We start from the raw sequence: 7,716 nt of genomic DNA on the forward strand, positions 1-7,716 counted from the left end.
GCACTGGGCCCCTTGTACTCCAGCTTCCTCCACGGAGCAAAGTAGAGGACTCACTGCCCTGGACAGGGCCCAGTAACTGTGGAACAGCACCCCCCAGGAAGTGGGAGGGACAGGGCGAGGGTTACGCAGGGCGCCACCCTCCTCATCTACTTTCCCGAGGTCGGGAAGGGTCTTCTAGGAGGAGGGGCCAGGCATGCAGGGTCGGGGTGCTTGTGCAGGTGGGTGCTGCTGTCTCCTTCATGTGATCCGAGCTTGGGGGTGGGGCAGGGGCTGGGGAGAGTGGTGTCAGGTGGAGGCACCCTGGAGGCCACCAGGGCCTTGTGGGCTAGGTGCCCGCACGTGCGCTGGGGCCGCGGCCTCGCCCAGGATTTGGCAGAGCTCCTGGAGGTGCCGCTGCATCTTGGGAATGCCCGCCAGCTGCTGCTCCAGCCGCTGCTTCTCCTCTGTCAGGCTCAGGCGGGCAGCCGAGCCCAGCTTCTCGAACTTCCAGCCGCCCTCCCCATCGAACTGTAGCAAGTGTGTGGTACTTCCTGGCCAGGAGAGGGACAGGGTCAGGGGCATGGCACGAGGGCTGCTGATGACAGCCGCCTGCTGCTGCCGCTGGGCCCAACAGGCCACCACCTCCCCTCAGGCAGCCACTCCCATTGACCCCAGGCAGGGAGACAGGGCACCTACCACAAGGAGGGCCGGTGGGTGATGGAGAGCAGGGCAATGCCTGCGTCCTTGGCTGCCTGGAAGATCTTGTCTTCCACGTTGATTCTCATGGCGGCACTGATGCATTCATCCAGGAGGGCGTACTTGGGCCTGGGGGTCCGGGCCGAGAGGAGAGTCTGTGCACCCTCCAGGGCCCAACACCCCAGCCTGGCTCAGGCTCCACTGAGCCCAGGCCTCCCCACAGCTGCTACTTCTCCTTCCAGGGGACCCCAGGGAGCCTGCCGGCCTGAAGTGCTCACCTGTGGTAGAACATGTGGGCCATGCCGATTCTCTGCTTCTCGCCACCCGGCAGGACGTCCTTCCAGTCACACATAGCCTCCCAACCTAGGCAGGGGCAATTGTCTTGGCTCAGTTCCACCAGTACTCAGACCTGGGGGCCAACCGGGGAGCTGGGGCAGCTGTGGGAATGAGCTAGCTGTGACGACAGGGCCCCTGTGCCTCTGCGTCCTAGTCTGTCTGACAGACATTAATCATGGAAGAGTGGGGACTGGAATCGTGCCTTCCCCTAGAAGAGATATGGTGGAGTCCAAGCCCCAACACTTCAGTGTGACCTTATTTGGAGACAGGGCCTTCGCAGAGGTGATCACACTAAGATGAGGTCATCAGAGCAGACCCTAATTCAATATGACTGTGTCCTCATAAAAAGGGGGTGTGCGGGCAGAGGACGTGCACAGGGGAACACGAGGTGAAGATATACGGGGAGAAGTGGACCATCTGCGAGCCAAGGACAGAGGCCTGGAACACATCCTTCTGTCATGGCACCTGGAAGGAACCCACCCTGCTAGTACCAGGATCTCGGACTGCTGGATCCAGGAGATGATCCACCCCTATGGTTTATGGCAGCCCCAGGACACCCATACAGTTCCTTGGCACAGAGCTCCAGAGCGGCCTGAGTGCTCTCCCCAGACCGGGGGCTTGTCACCCACAGGGGTTGGGCCTCCTGTCACTGCCCCGTGCCAGCACTTTGGCAAGGCTCGAGTGGGCTGCTTGAACGAGCAGGTGAGCTGGCTGCTCCATTAGGCTGGGGCGCTGTGGCAGAAGTGGCCCCTCCTGTCTTCTCACCCATGCTGCCTTCCCCAGCTGCCCAGGGCTAGAAGTGGTGACAGGGTATATGGCCACCCAGAGTAGAGATTACACTTCCCAGGTGGCCTTGTGGTGAGGTGTAAGCATGAGACTAAGTTGTGGCCAATGAGATATAACCGTAAGTATTCAATATGGCGGCTTCTGGAACCTTCCTTAAAAGATAGAAGGCACGTACCTTTTGCCCCTTCCCTTCTACTTCCTCCATCCTATAGCCTGGGACATGATGTGAGGGCTGCAGCAGCCCTCCTGGATCATGAGATGACTTTGGGAATGGAGGCCACACACAGCAGAGTGACATGGTAGAAAATTCTAGAGCCTTGGGGCCTTCACAGAGCAGGGCCAGCCCTGGCAACTGTGGCCTGGCTCTCTTGGGACCTAACAGCTCAGTAGGATAAACTCACAGATGATCTTAGCCACTACTGCGGGGAGGCCGGTTCTGTTCCTCGCAGCTCAACTCCATCCTAACGGCTCATGATGGCCAGCCATAGGCCCTGGGCATTCAGGCTGCCACAGAGGCGGGAGGGGCCATGTGTTCCCAGGCCAAGGGCAGCAGGAGCAAGAGGCAGGGCCGGGCCAGGGGCTGTTCCACCACCTTTGCCACCTGTGTTCCCGCTTCCTCCACAGGCAGGTGACAATACCCTGGTCATTTCCTGCAGGAGCTACTTCTTCTCATGTTGCCACCGAGGGAGGGCTTGGTGCCCATGCCCTTGAACCATGAAGGGGAGCCCCAGCAAGGCGAGGTCCTTGCCCAGGGCCATCTCGCACCCAGCAGTAGGGGCTGGAAGCAGAACCCAGAGGCTCAGAATTCAAAGACAGAACTGAACGCTCCATCTACTGTGTCCCTGTAGCTGCACCCCCCTCTCCTCCTCCGCTCTCCCAGCCTGACAGACACTGTGGACAAGCAGTATTCCTTGATAAGCCCAGGACAAGAAAACAGCTCAGTCTGGCCTCCTTTTCAGTGAACTCATCTCTGAATCCACCAGACTCTGCTAGCCCCAGCCCCCTCCAAGCTTCTGCACAGACCTCCTGATGGTAGCCATCACTGCACACATGTGTCTGACCCTCCCAAGCTGCCCCTGCCCACCGCCCCATGGTCTTTTCAAGAGCGTCTGATCCCGCTCAGGGAAAGCCTAGGCTCCCACCTGGTCCAGAGGGCCCTCTGTGAGCCAGCCTCTCACACCACCAAGCCTACGGGCCACACTCTGCCCTGCTGCCCCTGGCTCCTGGACGGGGTAACCACTCAGCATTCTGCAGGGCTCAGCTCAGACCCCTTTTCTCTGGGAGAGGGTATCCTGGGTCCCCCAGTGAGGTGCGCATCCCTGCTAGGTGCCCCCTTCCCTACAGCACCCATGCCAGCTGGGGCCATCTGTGTGGTGTTGGTCCTCCCTGGTAGGCGGGCCTCAGAGGTAGCACCCTCTGCCCTGCCCCTGTGGCACCTGGCACTTTAGACTCCTGGATGTTGAGATAATATTCACTGCCTGGAGGCCAAGGGAGAGTCCAGGGTGGGACAAAGGGCGGCTGCCAGCCCCAGGCCTCCTACCTCCCTCCCACTGCAGGATGTGGTGCAGGTGCATGATGTCCAGAATGGCTTCCAGGTCCTGCTCTGAGTAGCCCTTCCTTCGCATGTCCTCCACTGAGTCCGGGTAGGTCACCTGGTCACGCAGGGAACCCACAGACATGTAGGGCCTGTGGGAAAGCTGGGTGTCCATGGAGGGAAGGGCCAGCCCTGCCTCCCCCAAGATACTCTGTGCCTCCCAGGCAGTGTAGATTCTGTCTGCTGTAGACAAAATAATGGCCCCCCAAAAATGTTCATGTCCTAATTCCCAGAGTCTAACATACAAATATGTTAGATGGCATGGCAGTGGGAAATTAGATTTCAAGTGAAATTAGGGTTGCAAAGGTGGTGGGAGCAAAAAGCCACAGCAGCAAAAATCCGCGGCGGCGGGGGCAAAAAGCCGTGGCGAGGCAAAAAGCCTTGGCGGGCAAAAAGCTGAGGCGGGGTGGAGGCAAAAAGCCGTGGTGGGTAAAAAGCCGTGGTGGGTAAAAAGCCGCGGCGGCGTGGGGGGCCAAAAGCCACGGCGGCGGGTGGGGGCAAAAAGCCAGGGCGGGCAAAAAGCCGCGGCAGCGGAGGGCAAAATAGTGGAGATGGGGTAGAAGGCCGGCACAGCTTGGCATTGCTGGAGTGTGATGTGATAGGAAATGTGCAGCCAAAGACAAAAAAAGATGTAAGTAGGCTTGACTCATTGCAGCTAAGAACACAGATGTTATCTTGAGGGTATTAACTAATAAGCAGTTTAAATCAGAATGGCACATTCTGATTTGTTGTTTGTATGTTCACATTTGGCAGGCATAGATACTGTTTGAAAAGAGAAAATTCAGTAGATAGAGGTAACAAACTTAAATATGTGCCAAGTCTAGAAACAAGAGACCAGGGGGATAAGGACCTTTCAAAATAAAATGCAAGATTTGAAAACTGATTGGCTGGGGGATGAGGAAAATGCAGGTCTTTAAGGTCAATCCCTGTTTTGCTTTAAGGTATTAGGGGGTGGTTTTATCACATATTGTAGAATATGTCATTTCAGTTTTGAACATCTTGAGTTAAATTGTCCTAACATATCTTATGAATTTGATTTTCTTCCCTGGGAAGCTAATATTTCAAAAACTTAAAGAGTATAGGTTTCCAACTTGTATCCAATTTATAAAACTATCTCTAGGCTGCTGGTTTCAGGAGGAGGCTCATGAATATTCTCTTTGCAGAGAATATATCAGGAGTTAACAACAGCTTCAATATTTGTGGACGACCAGTTAACTAAGCCACCTCTTAGTGTATTTAACGGGAAATCTTAGCTGAAGATATTCAATAGTGAACCAACAGTGACTAAAAAATTCAATATTTAAGTATATTTCATTGTAATTAATTTGAATTGAAGTAGCCATATACAGCTAGTATTTACTACATTGAACAATGCAAATAAGAGGAAAAAATTAATAACCATCTCTAATACCACATGCCAAAATCCTCATCAATTTATTCTAGCTAAAGGAGTTGATCAGAAGCAGCAGTTGAAAGCACCAACTAAACCAGCTGGGGTTAGTTCACTGTCATTCTCTCAGAACCATCTGTTCTCTGAACAAAACAAGTACAAGAGTTCATTGTGAATCTGCATTCTCCTTGCCTATTTTAAGGTTTTGATGTTGACACAAATTTGTGAAATCCCTCCTGTGGTGTGATATTTCATTTTCCTTGCTTTCTGTTAGGACAAGAATGCTTCAGCTCTTACTTTAAAATTATGCTTCTCCCTCCTAGGTTGAGTGAACTTAGAATGCATTCTCTGAGATATCCAAGTTTTTGTTAATATGAATTTGAGGAAAAAAGCATACTTAATTAGCTAAGACTTCTTATTCTAGGCTTGACCCTGTGTTCGACATCTTTTGAATTTCTAGTTGCATGGGCTGCTCTCTGACACTGGTTAGTGACCTGGAAGCTATATTAATGTTAGGGGAGGTGGTGTATGAGCATTAGAGGTATCCTTGCAAGGAAAGACTTGTCTTATCTCAATACGTCCTTTTTTTGCCCACAAGAAAGTCCATGTTTGAGTCTTCTAAAATCTTCCTATTTCCAAGTTGCAGAGTACCACTGATTCCTAAACAAAGACCTAATTTTTGACTCAGAGACGTGACAAGGTAGTGAATCGCCATTATAATTTAACAATCTTCAAGATAAAATTATCTCTGATATTTAGATTTTGCCCAATTATTAAGATATTTGGGTGTTTCATTAAGAATGGAAGACTCTAGTCTCTTGAGCAGAGACTATAAAGGCCTCAGATGATCATTTTTAATTTTATGCTCTTTTCTTTAACACCTTCAACACAGTTGGAAGCAGCCGATATTCCCCAGAGTTGTTGTGTTTTTTAAACCAAATGCATGGTTCGGTGGTAGAAAACTGGGCTGATCCAAGCTGTTTTCAGTAAACACTTCATTTCAGGTGACCTATTTCATATTAAATAATCTCTAGATCCTGTCTTCGAAACTAACTAGATCAGATAACCTACCCTGGATTTTCTCCTTTTAGGGTCTGTGAGCTGCAGTCACTTTTGTGAAAATGATTGCAATGACAAGATAGAGTTGTAGATGGGGAAAATGTTTTGACTAATTTAAGCATAGTGGTATTTCATATGAGAATTTAAGTTACACACATTTGAAAATTATAATGGAGTCTCTTGGCTGAGCTTTAAAAAAATAGTGTTTAGGCTAAAAAGGGAACTGCTACCTCTCCTAAAATCAGAAAGATGTTACAGTAATTCTCCATTCTCTAGATTTATCAGGAAGCACCTTTATGATGATTTACTTTTGCTCTTGGGAGTGTAAGCCTGTGTAGTTGTGGAACCATCAATTAGAATGGTGGCTTTCTGATCCCAAAGTCATTCGTTCTGAAAACAATATTTTTCATAAATTTGAAAGTGAGAAGTTTTGATCTTGCCATTCCCAAGTAACTCTCTTAATGAGTGGCATCAGCATGCTTCAGTGACAGCTGTCACCTTCCACTGCTGAGAGTCATCTTTGAGTTCTTCATTTCACTCCCTACACTCCAATTTAGCTGCAGTTCTCTTGGCCAGTCCTATGAAATACATCCATGGCCTAACGACTCCTCACCACTACTACCACTCATCCTGACAGCATTCTCACCTAAGTCACTACCTTTTTTCTTGGGATTACGGTAGCCTCCCAATTTATTTGCTCACATAACCTATTTATTCTACACAGTGCACCAGATACACCCTTTTGAAATGCAAACACAATCATGTTATTCTCTGGTGAAATTATCTCATATATTCCTATCGAATTTAAAATTAATTCAGAATCATCCCATGATTATCAAAACCCTACATGCTCTTCCACAACATGGTTTACTTCCAAGATATCGCTTCAACTTTTTTTTCACTGTACTGAATTGGTGACTAATAGTCATATTTTTGTTTTTGCTCAAAAAGTCTTGACTTGTGAATTTTTCAGTTTCTCCTTTATCCACAGGTAACTCTTTCCTCATAAGGCTAATTGCTTGCTTCAATGGCCTATTCAGAGAAAGGACATTTGGGAACTTTTCAAGGACAATGACAAAAAGGCAAATAACCCAGATAAAAACTAGAAAGAAACCAACTGAAAAACTGCTCTTTGATGTGTCCATTCATCTTACAGAGTTATACCTTTCTTGTAATACAGCAGTTTGGAAACACTTTTGTTGTAGAATGTGTGAAGGGATATTTGGGAGCGCCTTGAGGCCTATGTGAAAAAGAAAATATCTTCAGATAAGAAGTAGAAAGAAGCTCTCTGAGAAACAGCTTTGTGATGTGTGCATTCACCTCACAGAGTTTAACCTTACTTTTGATTTAGCACTTTCAAAACACTGTTTTTCTGCATTCTGCGAATAGACATTTGGGAGATCATTGAGACCAATGGCAAAAAAGCAAATATCCAAGGATGAAAACTAGAAGGAAGCTATCTGAGAAACCACTTTGTGATGTGTGCATTCAACTCACAGAGTGAAACCTTTATTTTCATACAGCAGTTTGGAAACACTGTTTTTGTAGAATCTGCAAATTGATATTTGAGAGCACATTGAGGCTTAAGGGGTAAAAGTAAGTATCTTCAGATTAAAACTAGAAAGAAACTTTTTGAGAAACTGCTTTGTGATGTGTGTATTCATTTCGCAGACTGAAACCTTTCTTTTGATTCAGCAGTTTGGAAACACTGTTTTTGTCCATTCTGCAAATGAACATTTTGGAGCTCATTGAGGCCAATGGTGAAAAAGAGAATATCCCAGTGTAAAAATTAGAATGAAACTATCTGAGAAATGGTTTTATGATGTGTGCATTCATCACACAAATTTAAACATTTCTTTTCATTCAGCAGTTTGGA

The 7,716-nt window shown here is 48.3% G+C and overlaps 1 pseudogene; it reads right to left on the reverse strand.

The window, feature by feature from the left end:
- Positions 1 to 285: 285 nt before the first annotated feature.
- LOC134757473 (ATP-binding cassette sub-family D member 1-like) lies at positions 286 to 3,506 on the reverse strand (annotated as a pseudogene).
- Positions 3,507 to 7,716: the final 4,210 nt, after the last annotated feature.

This window comes from Gorilla gorilla, chromosome 18, assembly GCF_029281585.2.
Source record: "Gorilla gorilla gorilla isolate KB3781 chromosome 18, NHGRI_mGorGor1-v2.1_pri, whole genome shotgun sequence".
Lineage (NCBI taxonomy): Eukaryota > Metazoa > Chordata > Mammalia > Primates > Hominidae > Gorilla > Gorilla gorilla.